Here is a 19,283-nt window from a genome sequence, read left to right as displayed (position 1 = left end):
CGAGAAATATAACACACATTTTTGAGAAAAACGTATATATCACAAGCCCAAGCATTTAAGGCAGGTATTTCCAATACTGAGTTGTGCAATAAATGTAAGGTGGATACAGGCCTGTGTGCTGGGTAAGAAAACTATCTTTGTGCAATGGTGAAAAGATCAAAGCCCTTCCTTCTGGTAATAGCGCAACTTATTGCATGAGATGATGCAAATAGACAATAGGACATCTAACTTTAGCTTCAAAAAATGACAGTTGCTCTTGGCTACCTAGGATAAATTTATTCAGACATCAACCCCCAGATTGAGAAGTTTAATATTGAATAGATTGGGTTCGGATGGGGCTGGATTCTATTATAGGTGATAGTAAGGAACAAGAGGATATATTATTTGAGTACGCTGAATGAAGATTATTAGGGGACAGGGATTGGGAGGGGGAACTGGAGTGAAGGAGATTTCAGGTGTAATAGTGGGTTGGATTTGGGATTTCGAGAGTAAGAGGGAAGGGTAGGAGGTGGGTTTAAGCAAAAAAACCAGAGGAGAAATATGGCTATACCCGGGGTTCGATTCCCCGATGGGGAGCCAGGAAAATATAGACTATTTATACTTTTTCTATTACCTTTGGAGTGCATAAGAAACACTGTACTTCAAAGGCTTATGTTATCAATAACATTTTTAAACTAAACCAATAGATTAAAAGTAATTTAGATTAGTTTCAACATCTCAACTCCCTTAGAAATTTTAAACTGCTGTTAACTGAACAAAATTAACACAGTAGTCCAGCGGTGAAAGGGGGGCTATCCAGTCTTTTGTACTGAATGCCACATTAATGATCATCTACCAGTTGGTGGAAGGTTTCATGTGTTCCCTCGGTGCAAAGAGCTCCTAACCCTCACAGAACGAGTCTGATATCTGGAGGTTAGAGTGGTTGGGACTTGCTGTGTTAGGGGTGAGGCAGACTGTGCTGGGATTGAGGAGGAGGAGCTTGGCCTAGGTGGGCTGGCTGTGCTGAGGTTGCTGGGGATAAGGGCAAGCTGTGCTGGAGAAGGGGTTGCAGGGATGGGGTCAGGCTGTGCTGGGGCTGGAGAGGAAAGGGCAATAAATAGGAGCCTGTAGGGAATGTCCATGGGTGGCGTTCTGCTGCAGCTGGAGCTGGGAGAGGTAGCCTGGTCTGGGGCTGAATGTGTATGTGTGTGTGGGATGGAGAAGAGGAGACAGGCTATGTTGCTCCTGGAGCCACAGAGGAGTAGGCATGGGGAGGGCAACGTGTGACAGGGCTGTGTAGGATGTGCTGGGGCTGGTGGGAGGACAATTAATAGGAGCTAGTATTCCACGGGTGTGAGCTAGTGTTTTTAATTAAAAAAAATTTTTTTTCAAATAAAAGCAACAAAATGCTGCAGCACTAGTGAATTTCATTAATTTTTTCCTTTCTTTGTGGCCTTTCTGCACACTGAAATGCATGGGAAACAGATTCCCAAGTATACAAAACTATGCATACTAATTGTGATATTAGTTCTACTTTTCAAACATCTAAAATGGTTAACTATAGCTTTTCCATAAGTATGTAATTAAAACAGATCTTAACTTTTTTCTATACACTACTGGCCCAAGCTGTTTTTGTAATAATGTCATTTAGTTGACAGATGGTTATCATGTGCCATTAGATTTCAGTGTCTCCCCTCCAGTGGCATTCAGGGCAAGTGGTTTGTAGAGTTTTTGTGACTTAAAGAAGGATTTGGATTTTGATTCTAAATGGTTGTATTGGTTTCTTAGGTAAAAGACAGAGGGTAGAAAAGCGGCCTCCCTTTGTCTTCCTCTCCCAACAGTGGCACCCCTTTCATGCTGATAAGGCCGCTTGCCATCCAGTTGTAGTTAGATTCATTCCATTTGTAAACTGCCTTTGGGAAATGGGAAGAGCAGGTGCTAAGCCACTGCTATCCCAAGGGACCAGTTTTGACCTCTCTTGGTTGTGACAAATTGATTTCCTGGCAGGGATCAGGATTGTGGTACCTTAGGTGCCAATGATGTCTTTTTGACCATTTAAACAATTTTAATATTGAAACAGTAACACAAAAAATCCCCCGAGTCTGCTGGCAGGCTTCTTCTGTGAAGTGCTTTTTAGGGCGTGCGCTTGTACTATAGTGCAGTACCCAGCCACTAAGCCATGCTGTCCTTTGGCTGGATTTTTACTGGGAAAAAAAAGCGCTTGTTAGATTTTTTTAAAGCCGCTACTCAAGATTGCAACCGGTTGTAGATGTGGATGGGGGCTGTAGAGGTCACAATGCCACTGACGACAACGTAGGATGAAAGGAGAACATGAAAGAAGCAGATCGAGAGCAAACCCTGCACAGTTGTTTTCAGCAGGGCACCGCGGTCTGTAGGAAGAAGCCTGTCCTTGCTGTTTCATGTTTTCATATCAACAGCTCCGAAACAAGTGCAGTCTCCAATAGTTGATATAGACGTAACATAGTACTGACAGCAGAAAAAGACCAAAATGGTCCATCTAGTATGCCCAGTAAGCTTCCCAAGGTACCAACTGCTGCTCCGTGCAGGTTACCCCCATGTTTTTCTTAAGGATAGTAACTGCCGCTCCATGCAGGTTACCCCCATCCATGTTTCTCTTAAGGATAGTAACTGCCGCTCCCTGCAGGTTACCCCCATCCATGTTTCTCTTAAGGATAGTAACTGCCGCTCCCTGCAGGTTACCCCCGCGTTTCTCTTAAGGATAGTAACTGCCGCTCCGTGCTGGTTACCCCCATCCATGTTTCTCTTAAGGATAGTAACTGCCGCTCCCTGCTGGTTACCCCCATCCATGTTTCTCTTAAGGATAGTAACTGCCGCTCCCTGCAGGTTACCCCCATCCATGTTTCTCTTAAGGATAGTAACTGCCGCTCCCTGCAGGTTACCCCCATCCATGTTTCTCTTAAGGATAGTAACTGCCGCTCCCTGCAGGTTACCCCCATCCATGTTTCTCTTAAGGATAGTAACTGCCGCTCCCTGCAGGTTACCCCCATCCATGTTTCTCTTAAGGATAGTAACTGCCGTTCCCTGCAGGTTACCCCCATCCATGTTTCTCTTAAGGATAGTAACTGCCGCTCCCTGCAGGTTACCCCCATCCATGTTTCTCTTAAGGATAGTAACTGCCGCTCCCTGCAGGTTACCCCCATCCATGTTTCTCTTAAGGATAGTAACTTCCTCTCCATGCAGGTTACCCCCATGTTTCTCTTAAGGGTAGTAACTGCCGCTCCGTGCAGTGATTTATAAAGGGGTGCTTGACTAATGTACTGCTTACGGGGTGGGGGGGGGGAGCATGCCTTTAGTATTGGGTAATTAAAATGTTTAAAAAATGGGAAAAAAAATGAAAGAACAGCCGCATTGCTATACTCTTTCTGATGTAAATGATGGCTAATTTTCTCATCAAGTAGCCAGGAATTCAGGCTGTGAGTGTAGTGTAGTTTCAGAGGGCTGCCCTCTGTCTCCTTCAGCTGAATTCCTGTGTTCTTTGTGCTGCAGTCAGCAGCCGTAGTGGAGTGAGCAGATATTAACTTGAGGAATTTACAGTCACTGAACTGGAAGCAAACTGACTCTGTAAAGGCTCCTGTCAAACCTGTTGCAGTGGCCTGTGAGGTACTGGACTGTGACAGACTTTGCCAAGCACAGTTCGTCTGTTGAGGTTCATCCTGGCTTTGGAGGCGACTGAGCTCTGTCCAGTACAAGTTTCATCAACATTTCCTGCCAACGACCTATTATGAATTTGCAACATGCGCGCACACAAAATATGGATATTATGGATGGCTGTGTGTGTTTAAAAAAGAAAAAAACCCTTGCAGTCCACCCATCTTCTCCTCCTCTTTACCGCTATTTGGACAGTTTGATTCACTTTTTTCAAAAATGTACTTTTTCCATGTGCTTAGTTTCTTGTGAGCTGAATTCCCTTCAGAAAATCCTTCAAAAGAAATAAATCAAAAAGCCTAAGTAATATCTAGGTAGTATTGCATATATATAGAGAGAGAGAGAGAGAGAGATTTGTGTGTATGCATAAATTTGACACAAGGAAAATATATTCACGAGTCACATAGGTGCTGTGTTCATAAGTGAAGAACTCACAAATGATACTCCTCTGTTGGAGTTGAAGCCTCACATATCACATTACAGTTTGAAATTCAAAGTCTAAGTATTACAGTCAAGCTCCTTGAAAATATTGCGTGAAAGGCACAGTACAGTGTGTGCAAAACTACAGAAGGATAAGACTAGCTAAACCTTTCTCCAGTACCTGTCCAGTAAATACATTAAACAACAAGTAACCAAATTTTCTTCTAAGAACTAAAAATATGACTTTGGTCAACATAAAAATTGCAACCTGAATAGTAATATCACCATATTTCTTGTGTGCTATTCTTCAGATGCCCATTATACATAGTTGTGGTTAATGAGACGAAATGGGGCACTCAGATTCATGTCCACTGAGATGTTGCTGGAAGCGCCAGGACAGCTTTTTCACAGTTCTCCGTCATTGTATGAGGCAGACGTGTACATACAAGTTTTTGTGTTACCCTTATGATTAATAGGGAGGGGATATAACTCGTGAAAGCTGGGGTCTTAAGCCAGTCAGTCAGAACGATTTGAGCTCTAACCAGAACCAAAGTGATTTCAGGCTGGTCCAAGTGTGTTGCGAAATTGAATTTTCCTCCAATCCATGGGGAGTAGATCCAGCTGTATTCAAAATAATTTAAAATGGATCCCAAAAATTCAAAGTACATCCCCCCCAATCTGATGAAATAGTCTCTGGAATTTTCAGCGATTAAAAGGGAAGTTTCGAAGATTAGACACAGAATCTGAAAAGCCACCTCAATCTCACCAGCAAGTTCTAGATCCATTCAAACTGACATAACAGACTTTTACAGCAATGCTATTATCGTACGCTTCCTGCGTTGCTGTCAGAGCAACGCTGAAAGTGCCCGAGAATGGCTGAGACCATCATTTGGGGTTTCAGGGGGAATCTAGCGGGAAGGGGGGGGGGGGGAGGTTGTGGCGGTGGTGAGGAGGTTGGGAATAGAGGTTGCAGAAGCATGGAGAGAGGGTGAGTGGCAGAAGAGGGCTTGGGGACATTTCCAGAAATGTCACGAAGGAGAAGTTTTGGCCTCAGTGAGCTATGGCTGTGCCTTTAAAAAAAAAATTTTTTTTTGATAGATTTATTTCGTATGACCCAGATCAATTAAACGGGTTCCCGCAGAACAAGTCCATACCCAAGAGTGATGCCTAATATTTATTGATCAGCTTGAACAATGGTCTGATACTTATAAGGTTTGTTTCCTTTTTTTTAGCTTCACCTATATGAAGTCTAAGGAAATGTGATAGATTTTTCTTCATAAATTTGTTTTCCTGTATTTACGTAGTTATTTTTTGACTGTCAATTAATTTGGCTTATGATTTTTATTTTGTGAAAATCAGAATAAAATATTATGAAGTCAAACAAATTTGTTGGGGTGGAGGGTATCGGGCACCAGCCTGCACTTATTTCAAAGTGTTTTGTGGGGTGGAGGACTGTGGGATCGTGCCTGAACTTCTCAAACTTTTTTTTTCTTAATTTTGCAGCCACTTAACTGTAACCAGGTAAGGCTAAAGCTATCCAGGTACATGTACTTGAATATCTTAAAACCTAACTGGTTAGGTGGAAGGTTATCTGGCTAAAGGTAGCTGATATGTTTAGACAAGAATATTCCAAGGTATCCAGCTAATTTTAACCTCACAGGAAATAACATGACGTTTAAGAAATTGTTAAATGAAATGCCAGTGCGCCTACCTGATGCTGATTTAGTTTAACTGCATCGGGTAACATTTCTGATTTCATTAACTCTGTGAATCAGTTATATCTGACTGGGTTTGCATTATTACACTCCAGTTACAAAGCACGTTAAGACATTTAAAGAATGGGTATTCAGTGTTTGCTTCAATAGATTTTTACACATTGGTTTGGGGGCCTGCAGGTATATGCCTGCATATACCATACCATAGATGATGAATCATAATAAAAAAATAAATTCTCTGCCTCAAAGAACTCATAATCCACAGTGCTGGAGATTTAAATAACATATTCAAGATGACACAACATGCTGGAAGAGGGATTTGAACTAATATTCGAGTTTCACCTTGCTCTGTGATAACCACCACACTACACTGTCATGCTACATTACACTGGTACCCTTCTACACTATGCTGTCTATCTTCTAAAATGCATTGTAAAGGGGATTACTGAATATAAAACAGTTTGTTTCATGTTCTGTACTGTTATTATATTTAAGTCATGGTAAATAGTGTGTTTTCGGCCATGGTGTTACCACAGTCACATATGCTAATAAAGGGTGCTAAAAGACATGCTAATGAAGGAAAATGAGCCATTTAGGAATTTGTATCCTATGCACATAGGAACATAAGGCTTGCCATACTGGGTCAAACCAAAGGTCCATCAAGCCCAATGTCCTGTTTCCAGCAGTGGCCAAGCCAGGACACAAGTACCTGGCAGGATCCCAAGGGGTAGACAGATTCCAAGCTGCTTATCCCAAGAATAAGCAGTGGTTTTCTGCAACTCTCCCTTAATAATTGTTAATGGACTTTTCCTCCAGAAACTTGCCCAAACCTTTTTTTTAAATTCAGCTATACTAATAGCTTTCACCATATCTTTTGGCAACAAATTCCAGAGCCTAATTATGAGTTAAGTAAAAAATTGGGTTACTCTTCCCTAAGTGCATACTTTTGCACTTGTCTACATTAAATTTCATTTTCCATTTGCATGCCCAGTCTCCCAGTTTTGCAATGTCCTCTTACAATTTCACGCAAACCTCTTGTGATTTGAAAACTTTGAATAATTTTGTGTCATCAGCAAATTTGATTACCTCACTTATTGTTCCCAATTCCAGGTTATTTATAAATATATTAAAAAGCATCGGCCCCAGATCCCTGGGATACTCCACTATTCACTTTTTCCATTAGCAAAATTTACCACTTAGCCCTACTCTCTGTTTTCTGTCTTCGAATCAGTTGGCAATCCACAATATAATACTGCCACTATCCCATGAATTTCTAATTTCCTAAAAAGTCTCTCATGAGGGACTTTATCAACTGCTTTCTGGAAATCAAGATACACTATATCAACTGGCTCACCTTTATCCACATGTTTATTTATGCATTCAAAGAAATATAGCAAATTTGTGAGGCAAGACTTCCCTTGGCTAAATCCATGTGGCTTTGTCCAGTTAACCTATGCTTAGCTATATGTTTAGCAATGTTGTTCTTTATGATAGTTTCTACCATTTTTTTCTGGCACAGATGTCAGACTCACTGGTCTGTAATTTCCTGGATCACCCCTTGATCTCTTTTTTAAAATTGGCATTACATTGGCAACTTTTCAGTCTTCAGATACCATAGATGATGTTATTGATAGTTTACAAATTTCCAATAGCAGGCCCTCAATGTCATTTCTCAGTTCTTTCAGCACTTTGGGATGTATACCATCTGGTCCAGGTGATTTGCTACTCTTTAGCTTGTCAATTTACCCTAGTAAATCTTCCAGGTTCACTGATATTTGTTTCAGTTCCTCTGAATCGTCATCTTTGAATATCATTTCTGGCATGGGGAAAGTACTAAAGTGTGGTAAATGATGCAGTATTTGCCACAGGTTTCCTTGGTGATAAAAGAACTCTCCACTTGGAGGAGGATGTTGCATGCAGATCATAGTTGGTATAAAAGCCAAAACCTGACTAGAAGACTACTTTCACAAATGTGGAGCCACTGCTGGTGCTTTGGCTACAACAGCAGAGGCAAAGACAAGAAGAAATGAGAGAAAATGGGGCAATAGAGGGGAAAGAGTGAGTTAAAGATCAAGTCATGTGAAAAGGAGTAAGAGAGAGGAGAAAAAGAGAGATAAGAAAAAGATTAAAGTCCTTGGCAAGCACCACCTTAGAGTAAGCCCGCAGGCAGTATTCAGTCAGATTTTCTAGCTGTAAGACCACTGTACTGTGCCTTTTACCAGTTCCTGTTTCAGAATTGTTTCAATCTTTCCTTTGTCATGGATTCGGATGGAGGATAGCTCCCCTCTTCTGGACTTGGTTAGATGAACCAATTCCTTAGGATTTGGGTTTGATTACTCACCTTTCCAAATGTGAGCTCAAGGTGAATTAAAATTCAGGTTTAGTAGGTATTTCCTCGCCCAAGAGAGCTTACATTCTGTTTGTACCTGAGACAATGGAGGTGAAATGACTTGCCCAAGGTCACAAGGAGCATTAATAGGAGAATTGGGATTTAAACTCTGGTTTTGCTAGACCTTAGCCTTCTTCTTTAACCATTAGGCACTACACCAACAGACTATCCTGTCTGTTGGTGTAGTTATTTGTGTTCCCTGTACATAAGAACATAAGAAAATGCCATACTGGGTCAGACCAAGGGTCCATCAAGCCCAGCATCCTGTTTCTAACAGTTGCCAATCCAGGCCATAAGAACCTGGCAAGTACCCAAAAACTAAGTCTATTCCATGTTACCATTGCTAATGGCAGTGGCTATTCTCTAGGTGAACTTAATAGCAGGTAATGGACTTCTCCTCCAAGAACGTATCCAATCCTTTTTTAAACACAGCTATACTAACTGCACTAACCACATCCTCTGGCAACAAATTCCAGAGTTTAATTGTGCGTTGAGTAAAAAAGAACTTTCTCCGATTAGTTTTAAATGTGCCCCATGCTAACTTCATGGAGTGCCCCCTAGTCTTTCTACTATCCGAAAGAGTAAATAACCGATTCACATCTACCCGTTCTAGACCTCTCATAATTTTAAACACCTCTATCATATCCCCCCCCCCCCCTCAGATGTTTCTTCTCCAAGCTGAAATGTCCTAACCTCTTTAGTCTTTCCTCATAGGGGAGTTGTTCCATTCCCCTTATCATTTTGGTAGCCCTTCTTTGTACCTTCTCCATCGCAATTATATCTTTTTTGAGATGCGGCGACCAGAACTGTACACAGTATTCAAGGTGCGGTCTCACCATGGAGCGATACAGAGGCATTATGACATTTTCCGTTTTATTCATCATTCCTTTTCTAATAATTCCCAACATTCTGATTGCTTTTTTGACTGCTGCAGCACACTGAACCGACGATTTCAATGTCTTATCCACTATGACACCTAGATCTCTTTCTTGGGTAGTAGCACCTAATATGGAACCTAACATTGTGTAACTATCGTATGGATTATTTTTCCCTATATGCATCACCTTGCACTTATCCACATTAAATTTCATCTGCCATTTGGATGCCCAATTTTCCAGTCTCACAAGGTCTTTCTGCAATTTATCACAATCTGCTTGTGATTTAACTACTCTGAACAATTTTGTGTCATCTGCAAATTTGATTATCTCACTTGTCGTATGAACCACTGCTCTTCTTGCAGTGGTTCATGGTACATTAGAATACATTGAAACAGATAATGGCTTTCTCCTTCCACAACTTATTTGCTGCTGTTGATCTCTTGTTAGACACTTTCCTGAGTGTGTTGAATATTATTCCAGCATCTGTTGGAGCAAAAGCTCATTCTTCTCGCCTGTGAGAAGGATTTTGAGGCTCCAGGGTCTGGGTAGTGGTGTCCCTGCACTGACCACTGCCTGTGATGCCACTTGCAAATCCATTGGTTCAAGATGATGATGTGGCTTCCTCCTTTCCTTCAAGTTCCTCCTTCTCACTAAAATTCCTCTTTTTCTTTGTACATTTTCTTCTGTCTTTTCCACTATTTCTTCCCTCTTCTTTTCTCCTTTGTGTCCACTACACTCTCTTCTTTCATGTCCATCATTTCATTCCCCTTCTCTCCACCGTCTCTCCTTCTACGTCCTCTTCCTCTGTCTCATCTCTCAAACAGCTCAAACAGTCTTCTAAGCAGTACTGACTACAAGCAGAGTTGATGACCTGGTTTTATAATTATCCTGATAATTTGTTCTTTTTTTATTATAAATTGCCCTGATTTGTGTATCCCTCCTTACGAAGCCCCTGTTCCTCTTTTCAGTTATCATGCTTTTTCTCCTGCTATTACTGATTTTGCAGTAGCTAAACTGAATACCATACTCTAATACTTAATACTGCAGAAAACTTACTGGGGCTGATGCAATAAGACACGCGTTAAAGCGGGCACTTGTAATGAGCGCCCGTTTTCCTAACGTTCCCACAGTCACGTCTCCTGGGTCGCCCGTTGCTATATTTTATTGAGCTGCTGCATTAAAAAGGACTCGCTAGGGAAGTATTATGCATCCCTAGCATTCAAATGCATTGGGCACCCAGGAGACGTGGCTGTGCGCCCACAATTGCAACAGGTGCTCAATACAAGCGTCTATTTTATCCCACTTCAGGTTGATTTCTGGGCACCCGATATACATGCACAAAAGCAAGGGGCGAAATCGGCTTGGAGTGTATCTATTGTGCGTGTATATCATGTATGCAGAATTTTATTTTTTCATCAAGCCATTACATTATAGCTTTATTCTTAAATACTGCAAGTAGTAGGTGTTTAAGAATAAAGGGAGGAACCACACAGGACACTATTTTTTAAATTTCTCTTGACTCGCGGATTGATTTTACGCCTTCTCTGGGCCTAGAGTACAATTTTCCACTTTAAAAAGTGTGCGTTCGGTGCCCAGCGATTTTCTGCATTGGGGGGGGGGTAATAGCTGATAGCGCAGATCACATGCAAATTCCATGTAGATGAGGCTGTCAGCTACACATTTGTTTGGGCACACATTTTGGACATGCTAATCTTCTTATTGTGTCGGGTGCTAGTTTAGCGCATCCAAATCGTGCGTTGAACCGCGTGTAAACCTGTGTGCTACACTGAGCGTCCTTTATTGTATTGCCCTGACTGTGTGGTAGGGATGTGCATTCATTTTGATCTGAATGGAAAAATGCAGCGATTGTCATTGTTCAGTTTGGGACAGCTTAATCAAATGGGTGTAGTCCCTGAAAGAATCCATATCCTTTTTGACTAATCTGGGTTTCATCCCATTAAAATCTATGGAGAAAGGAAAGCAATGCATTTTTGTACTCCAGGCCAGACAGAGCAGATCTGGCTGGGGATGGAAACTGGCCAAAATGAAAAAACAGACTATAAAATGCTAACTGATAAACTTGTAGATAAAGGTGAACCAGTTCATATAGGGCCGGATTTTAATACCTAAGCGCGGGCGTACATTTGTGCGCGCAACCCGGCGCACACAAATGTATGCCCGATTTTATAACATGCGCGCATGTTATAAAATCTGGGGTCGGCGTGGGCAAGGGGGTGCACAATAGTGCACCTTGCGCGCACCGAGCCCTTGGGGAGCCCTGCTAGCTTTCCCTGTTCCCTCCAAGGCCGCTCCAAAATTGGAGCGGCCTCAGGGGGAACTTTCCTTCCGCCCCCTCCCCACCTTCCTCTCCCTTCGCCTACCTAACCCGCCCCCCAGCCCTACCTAAAACCCCCTCTAACCTTTATATTATAAGTTGCGCCTGCCTCCAGGCAGGCGTAGGTTGCGCGCGCCGGCCAATAGCCGGCCCGCGATCCCGGGCACAGCAGCAAATAGCCGCTGTGCCTGGAGGCTCCGGCCCCGCCCCACCCCCAGACTGCCCCGCCCATGCCCCACCCCTTTTTTCAAGCCCTGGGATTTATACGCATCCCAGGGCTTTATGCGCACCGCCGGGCCTTTTGAAAATCGGCCCGGCGCCTATAACTCCCCTACACGCGTAAATCCTTCTAATGGCAGGCGATATTGTGAGTCCACATCGTTCACAGCTGGCACCAAAGGTAGTGGAAAACTTGGTCTTCTTTAACATAAACCTCCCTGTGCTGTGTTTACTTGAATTTCCATGCAAATGGTAAGTGAACTGAGTGTACAGCTACACTGAACCAAGCGCTCACTCTTTTGTCCTCAGCATCTTGCTGTGTTGTTGCCAGTTGCCACTTTTGCTGCCGCTGCCTGCTTCTCCTGCCCTGCCTCTCTCCTGCTTACCCTGGAGTGTTTTGACCCCCAAAAAGGAAAACATAAACAAAAACCTTCTCCTCTCCTTCCCTTCTCTGGCCGCTTGGGATTTTGGAGACTTGCTGCTGCTGCTGCTGCTGCTGCTGCTGATCTCTGCCACCTGGCCTGCTTCTCCTTCTTCTTCACTTGCTTCAGTGTCTTTTTGTGTTGATGCCTCACTCTGCGCTCCTCATGCCACTGTTCCCGCTCCCTTTCCCCTCTCTTGGTGCCTTGGGGTGTTCATGCCTCTGTTGTTTCTGCTTTGTCCTGCTTTCAGCGCCATGGGGGTCTTCATGCTGCTGTTGTTGGTGCCTTTTGCCCTTCTTTTGGTGCTTTGGGATCTACATGCCACTGTTGTCGATGCCCTTTCTTTTTCTCTTAGGCATACATTTTCAAAGGGGTTTCGTGTGTTCAAACTAGCATCAATGCACATAAATAGCATGTACTCATAGATATGCTATTTTATAAACATTGAGAGTGCATGCATATTTTCCATTTTGTGCCTACAGAAGGGGCGGGCTAGGTGCATTGCAGAGCAGGGTTCAGAAGTACGGGTGGTAGTTGCTTTTTGTAAGAGATATATGTGTAGATATAATCAAATTTATTTGTATGCATTTGCACCTGCTAATTGACTGGCACAAGTGAAAATGGACTTGTCTGTTAGCTGTACCTTTTGGGTGGGAGGACTGGGTGAACTGGTAGAAGTTCAGGGTGAAGTGCCAGAGGGTCAAGGTGAACTGGAGATGGACTGGGTGAACTGGCAGATGCATCAGCAGACTGGTGATTTCAAGTATGCTTTCGATGTTTATAAAATAGCATGTATGTGATTACATGCTATTTACTTATGCGTGTATATATTTTTCCGCAAGTAACCTTTTGAAAATTTACTCATTAGTGTCTTGAGGTGTTTCCATGTTACTTTTTCCCCATTTTTGGTGCTTTGGGGTCCTCGTGCTGTAGTAAAAGATCTGTTGTGTGCTGTCATCTTCTGTGCAGAACTTTCCTACCTATAGCATCACCTCAGGTTCTATTCTGGAACACTTCTTGATGTTTATCTCTGTGTTTTGTATATGTGTCTGTGTGTATGAATTATATATATATATATATATATATATATATATATGTTTGTGTGTATGCTCTTGTAGCATCCCCTCGGATCAGGCACTCGATATTCCGAATGCAGATCAGATATCTTCTGCCTGTTCTTCACTGCAGTACAGAATCCATGTATCCATTTGGCTAGTTGTATTTAGTGCAGTTCTGGGATCTCTATTGTTCTAGGGTTCTCCCAGTAGCTTCCAGACCTCGAAAGGGGCTCTCTCTCTCTCTCTCTCTCTCTCTCTCCCTCTCTGTGGGGAAACTGCTAGTTTAGTGAATTACAGAAAACACGTTATCAGTTCTGTTATCCCTCTACTTTAGTTTTACTGTGGGGGGTCAACTAATTCCACCCTGGTGTAATTACTTTTGTCCTTTGTAGTGCCAGCATTGTCTTGCTGGCACAGAGGGAACAACTGAAAATCCTAGTTTTCCCCTTTAAAGACAGTTTCTAAGTAGAGAGAAATTGACCAAAAAAACCCCAAAACACAAGGATCAGTGATCGCCAAGATTACTGAGGTTCAAATGAAAATTCAAAAACACAAGGGTTTAAGCCTTATGGGCTGTGGCACAAACTCTCCCCAACACCTCATTGTTGTACCAGTCCTGTAAGCTCTTTCTCTTGCTTACAGGTGAAAAAGGAAAAAAAAGAGGGAGAACCCCCCCCCCCCCCCCCCCCAGTCTCAGAGTAGCCTTTCAAGCTTGGCCTGTAACAGCAGTTATATGATATCAAGAATATCAAGACGCAGTACCGTTAGTTTATGTCCAGATCAGTTGTTTGCTAGGGTACATTCCATGGAGGTACTAAGTAGCACAGTTAAACAAATCAGAGAACATATTTTTTCACTTGATTCACAATTACACCCCGGAATTCATTGCCAGAGGGTGTGCTAAAGGAAGTTAGCATAGCTAGGTGTGAAAAAGGTTTGAACAAGTTCCTGGAGGAAAAGTTATTAACCAGATAGACTTGGGGATGGTCACTGCTTATCCCAGGGTGTGACCAGCATGGAATTTATCTAATATTTGGGATCCTGCCACTGCTGGAAACAAGATATTGGGCTTGAGGGACCCTTTTGTCTGATCCAGAATTGCAACTCTTAAGCACAGAAGCAACTGTAACAGGCACCCTCCCCCCCCCCGGAGGATGCACTGAATAAATGGTGGTCACTCAGTTCCCCAGGTTGCTCCTCAAAGTCCCAGACCACTCTCATTCTCAAACATATCTTACAAGAGCCTCTGGGGGACACCAGGGTTCATCTTAGAGTGGGAGAGTGGAGGTGGGTGTGTGGGTGTCAGGAGGTTAACTTCCTAAGCCCGTGGCGGGTCACACAGTCTCGTTCCTCAACTCATACCCCAAAAGGCTCAAACTGGTCAATATACTCGCAGCGTAGGAAGTTTTCTAGGTGATGCAACTTATAAAAAAGAACAAACAAACCACAGACTCACAAAGGGTGGTGTTAACATGAAAGTTAACTTAATGTTTATAAAGTGAGATCCAGGCCAAAATGATAAAAAATCTAAAACGACATCAGGAAAATTAGAATAATAAACGCAAGAGTCTCTTTATCCATGGTGCCATCCCCGAGTTGTTCTTCCTCTAGCAATTGAACCAGTGTCCAACTCAGGAGAGAAGGATATTCCTCTGCGACAACCAGCACGGGGATAATGAAAAATCCTTTTGTAGAAAAACAGATAACTTAAAAGCCTTTCTCCAAAAATATCAGAAATATTTGTGCCTTCTCCTTCGCTGTTTTCTGGGTACAAAGGCAAGGAAAACCCTAAGATATAACTCTTCAAGAGTGTGTGTGTGTGTGTGTGGGGGGGGGGGGGGGGGGGTGCCTGCCTTTCAGCAGCTGATCCAAAGTCCAAAAGAATTCAAAATCTCTGCATATCATCAAATCTTCCAAGATTCTTTTTTCCTCAAAACACCTCACTCTTCTTTTCTCCAGCAGCTCCGCCGGTCAGTTCTCTTAACAAGAGACAAGGACCCTCCAACTGGGTCAGTCCACCAGGGAGCGGAGAGACCCCCCCTCTTCATCAGTCTAGAAGAGATGCAGAAAGATATTGTGCACGTTTGCAATGTCTCCTAACCCTCTGACTGAGCATGCTCAAAGGGCAATTTGTACACACTAAGACAATTCCCACAAAAAAAGGTGGGGTAAAAAGCAAGTGGAGGACCTAAAAAAAAAAAGCAAAAACCCTTAGATGCTGAAACAGGGCAAAAACAATACGGGATGCTACACGATTAGGGCCTGCCTTTCAAAAGCATTAACACACTTAAAAATGAGTTTTACATATGTAAAAGCACTTTAAACGTGTAAGTGGGCTTTTGGAAATTGCTACAATATATGCCATTGAATTATCCATAGGATTTATCCACATAAGTGCACTTTACACACGTAAATGACTTTTGAAAATTGCTGCAATAGCACTTACATTTACACGTGTAAACCCTTTTGAAAATTACCTCCTTAAATTTGAATTTTAGAAGCCCAGCTTGCACTAAAACCAGGAGATACACGACTATGTTGGGCTGCAGTCTTCAGAACGAATTTTAAAAGCCGCCCAATTACGCACATAGCTCCCGCTGCGCGCACAAATAAAAAGTTCCAAAAATGGGCGGGGAATGGGCATGGTCTGGACAGGGCATGCTCATTCCAGAATTTCAGTTTGAAATTAGCATGGAAATACAAGCGCATGCTGGGGTCCCCTGCTGCCGAACTTTACTTCTGCTATGTAAAACTTGCAAGTTGAAAAACAAAAAATATCTAGCAAGATCAGCAAAGTTTTAAGGGTTGGGTCTAACAGGCGAGAAGGGAGGATAGTGAACTGGGAGGGGGGGGAGAGTCCTATGCCTTAACTTGGTGAAATGGGAACAAGCTAGGAAAACGGCTAATGACATGGTGTGCGTGGTTTTTAAAATTCCCCACTTACGCGGTAGAAGTGGCATTTACGCGCATAGGCGCACGTCCACTTAAAATAGTAATAAATAATATTTTTCAAGGTAACCGTACAACAAGATATATATATATATATATATATATATATATATAGGGCAATATAATATATACAAGATATGAAGAAATACAGGATGCACTGAAGCTGAAGAGGAGTTTGATAGGGTTTGCATTTGAGTGAAGAAAATCTAGTGTGAGGCGGTTCAATGGAAATTAGGAGGCCGGGGAGTGGTATTATGTGTAGGCCTGTGTGAATAGCCACGTTTTGAGTTTTTGTTTGAAAGTTTTTGAGCATATTTCTTGACGTATTTCTTGACGTATGTCAAGAAATATGTCTTACTTGATTCCTTTAGTTCTTCTAGAAAGGTGACTCCTCGGGTTGAAAAGTCTTAGGGTGGGGAACCTGCTGACCCAGCCAGACTTCCAGTATAACAAAAAAGTATAACAAAAGAGTTATACTTTCATCTCTAAAACTTCCCTAGACTGGACTTCTGCTGTAATAAGTGCTTGCTACATTCATGGAGAGAATGGGCTCACTGGTCTTCAGCTTCTGCACTCTGATTCCATCCAGCGAGGATGACCTTCATCAAAGGAACAGAGTGAAAATGTAGTCTCTTCTATAGTAGAGTTGTTCCAGCCTTCACGCACCTCACACAGCCAAGCCTGCCACAGGCGCTTGCCAAATTCAGGGGGTGAATAGACTCACTGGTCTTCAGTCATGGAGTGCAAGTTCCAAAAGGATTCAGGCCAAAATTACATCTTTATTGCAACTAAAATACCTAGGATCCACTGGCAATTTGTGCACAACGAATCCCCCTCCAAAAAGGGAAACCGATGAGACGGGAAGGCCTTACCAGGGAGGAACAAAAATCTACATTGTGACTCTCTGATGTCTACTCTGCATTGACTCCAGCCACAACTTTAGTCACAAAATGGCTCATTATAGAGGGCATGAATAACCAATCCTGGTTGTCCTAAGTGGGAGGAGAGCAAGAGGGGATGGGTAGCTGAAGATGTTTAAGAAAAGGGAAATGGGAACTAAGGCATCCAGTGACAGACTGGGGGGGGGGGGGGGGGGGTGGCGGTCACACATTATTTAAGCTTTGCAGAAAGTTTTTATCCTGTCAGCAGAATTTAGCCTGGATTTTGTTTCTGCATTATAATTTCAGTTATTTTTCACTTATAATTGCAATTAAGTTTCTCAGACCACTGTTATTGGTGCCCTTTGCCCCTCTTTTGCTGTCTTGGGGGTCTTCATGCCACTGTTTATGCTGCTTTGCCCTTATCACGGTGTCTTGACCTTTTCATGCATTGTTAGTGCACTTTCCCTCACTCTCTGTGTCTTGGAGTGCTGTTCTCTCTGCTTCTACATAGTAACATAACAATGACGGCAGATAAAGACCAAATATTCTATCCAGTCTGCCCAGCATGTGGCTTATGGTTGTAAGAGCCGCTCCATGCAGGATATCCCCATGTGTTCTGTCAAGGGCAGAGGCTGACGTTCTGTGCAGGCTACTCCCAAGTAGAAATGTTACAGCTAAAGTTAACATGGGTTACCCCTTTTCTTCATTATCAACCTCAAGCTTTTAGGGATCCAAGTGTTCATTGCAGGCCCTTTTAATTTAATTTACTGTTCTTGTCCTCACCACCTCTTTCAGGAGGCAACTCTAGGCATCCACCACCCTCTCCGTGAAGAAATATTTCCTAATGTTGCTTCTGAGTCATCCCCCCTAGAGTTTCATATTGTGACCCTCTAATTTTGCAGTTTCCTTTCCAATGGAAAAGATTTTATGTTTATGTAACATTAATACCTTTCAGGTATCTGAAGGTCTGCATCATATCTCCCCTGCATCTCCTTTCCTGCAGGATATACATATTTAGATTCTTCAACCTCCTAGGTCTTCCGAAACAGACCCCACACCATTTTGGTCACCTTCCTCTGGACCATTTCCATCCTGTCTCTATCTTTTTTTTCAGATATGGTCTCCTTATCAGAACACAGTACTCCAGGGGAGGCTTCACCAAAGACCTGTACAAGGGCATTAACACCTTTTATTCTGCTGATTATTCCTCTTACTATGCAGCCTGATTTCCTTCTGGCTTTAGCTACCACCTTGTCACATTGCTTCGCTGCCTTCAGATCACCAGACACTATCCCCCAAAGTCCCTCTTCCGGTCTGTGCATATTAGTCTTTTGCTCCCGCCCTCCCAGCACACACAGCTCTATTGGATTATCACACTCCAGGTGCATGACTTTGCACCTCTTGGCATTGAATCTCAGCTGCCAATTCTTCAACCACTCAGGTTTTCTTAAATTGCTTTTCATTCTCTTTAGTCCTTCAACCCCTCTGCAATGTTGCTCATGAAGATATGGAACAGAACCAGACCCAAAACCAATCCTCGAGACACTCTGCTTAGCACCATTCTCTCATCAGAGCGGGTTCCATTTACCATTATATACTGTCTCCTGTCAGTCCACCAGTTTGCAAGCCACTCTGCCATCTTAGCGCCCACCATTTTGGCACCCACTCCCAAACTTCTCATTTTATTTAAGAGCCTCCTGCGCTGGACGATATCAAAAGCTTTGCTGAAATCCAAGTAAATCACGTTGATTGCTCTTCCTTGATCCAGTTCTCTGGTCATACAATTAAAAAGAAAAAAAAAATCACTCAGTCCCTTCACCCGATGTGAATCCATGCTGCCGTGGGGTCCAGCAACCCTTCTGATTGTAGTTAGTTTGCTATCGTCTCTTTCAGCAGAGTCTCCATTAATTTTCCCACCACCAAGATGAAGCCAGCTGCTCTGTAGTTTCCAAGCCTTATTGCTTCTGCAGCCCTTGCGAAGCGGGACCAGAACCACTCTTCTCCAATCTTGCAGCACAGCTCCTGTTTCCCAGGGCTCTACTTAAGAGTCCTTTCGGTGATGCCCATCTGCAAGTTTATTTAAACCTGGGTAGAAAACTCCAGTTTCAGAGTCCAAAATAGGATGCTTTGCTTTTTCCTTTGATGTTAATGGAAACAAGTGAAACAAAATAGTGAAATAAACAGATGAGCTTGGGAACAGAAATGAACAAAACAGATTTAAACAAAGAAAGCAACTAAAGTATAAATCACAAACTGAGCCGACAGTTTTTTCTGTGCATATCCTTACTGTGCGGTATTTCTGCATATCAAGTGCATACGGTGAGCTTGTCCATTTTTTACCATGCCGTACT

At 42.8% G+C, this 19,283-nt stretch overlaps 1 protein-coding gene across 4 annotated transcripts in view; it reads left to right on the top strand.

The window, feature by feature from the left end:
• The window catches only part of GLI3 (GLI family zinc finger 3), a 687,322-nt gene that overhangs the window by 334,392 nt on the left and 333,647 nt on the right, over nt 1–19,283 (top strand). Inside the window, exon 1 of one of the 4 annotated variants that reach the window (XM_029589538.1) lies at nt 5,218–5,298. The exons of the other annotated variants lie outside the window; for them this stretch is intronic. The gene's annotated coding sequence lies outside the window, so the exon portion shown is untranslated. Of the gene's footprint in view, nt 1–5,217; nt 5,299–19,283 lie in introns of those variants that run through there. 4 annotated transcript variants of the gene reach the window in all.

Source organism: Rhinatrema bivittatum, chromosome 2 (assembly GCF_901001135.1).
Source record: "Rhinatrema bivittatum chromosome 2, aRhiBiv1.1, whole genome shotgun sequence".
NCBI classification, from domain to species: Eukaryota; Metazoa; Chordata; class Amphibia; order Gymnophiona; family Rhinatrematidae; genus Rhinatrema; species Rhinatrema bivittatum.
This window is presented reverse-complemented; position numbering and strand designations above follow the sequence as displayed.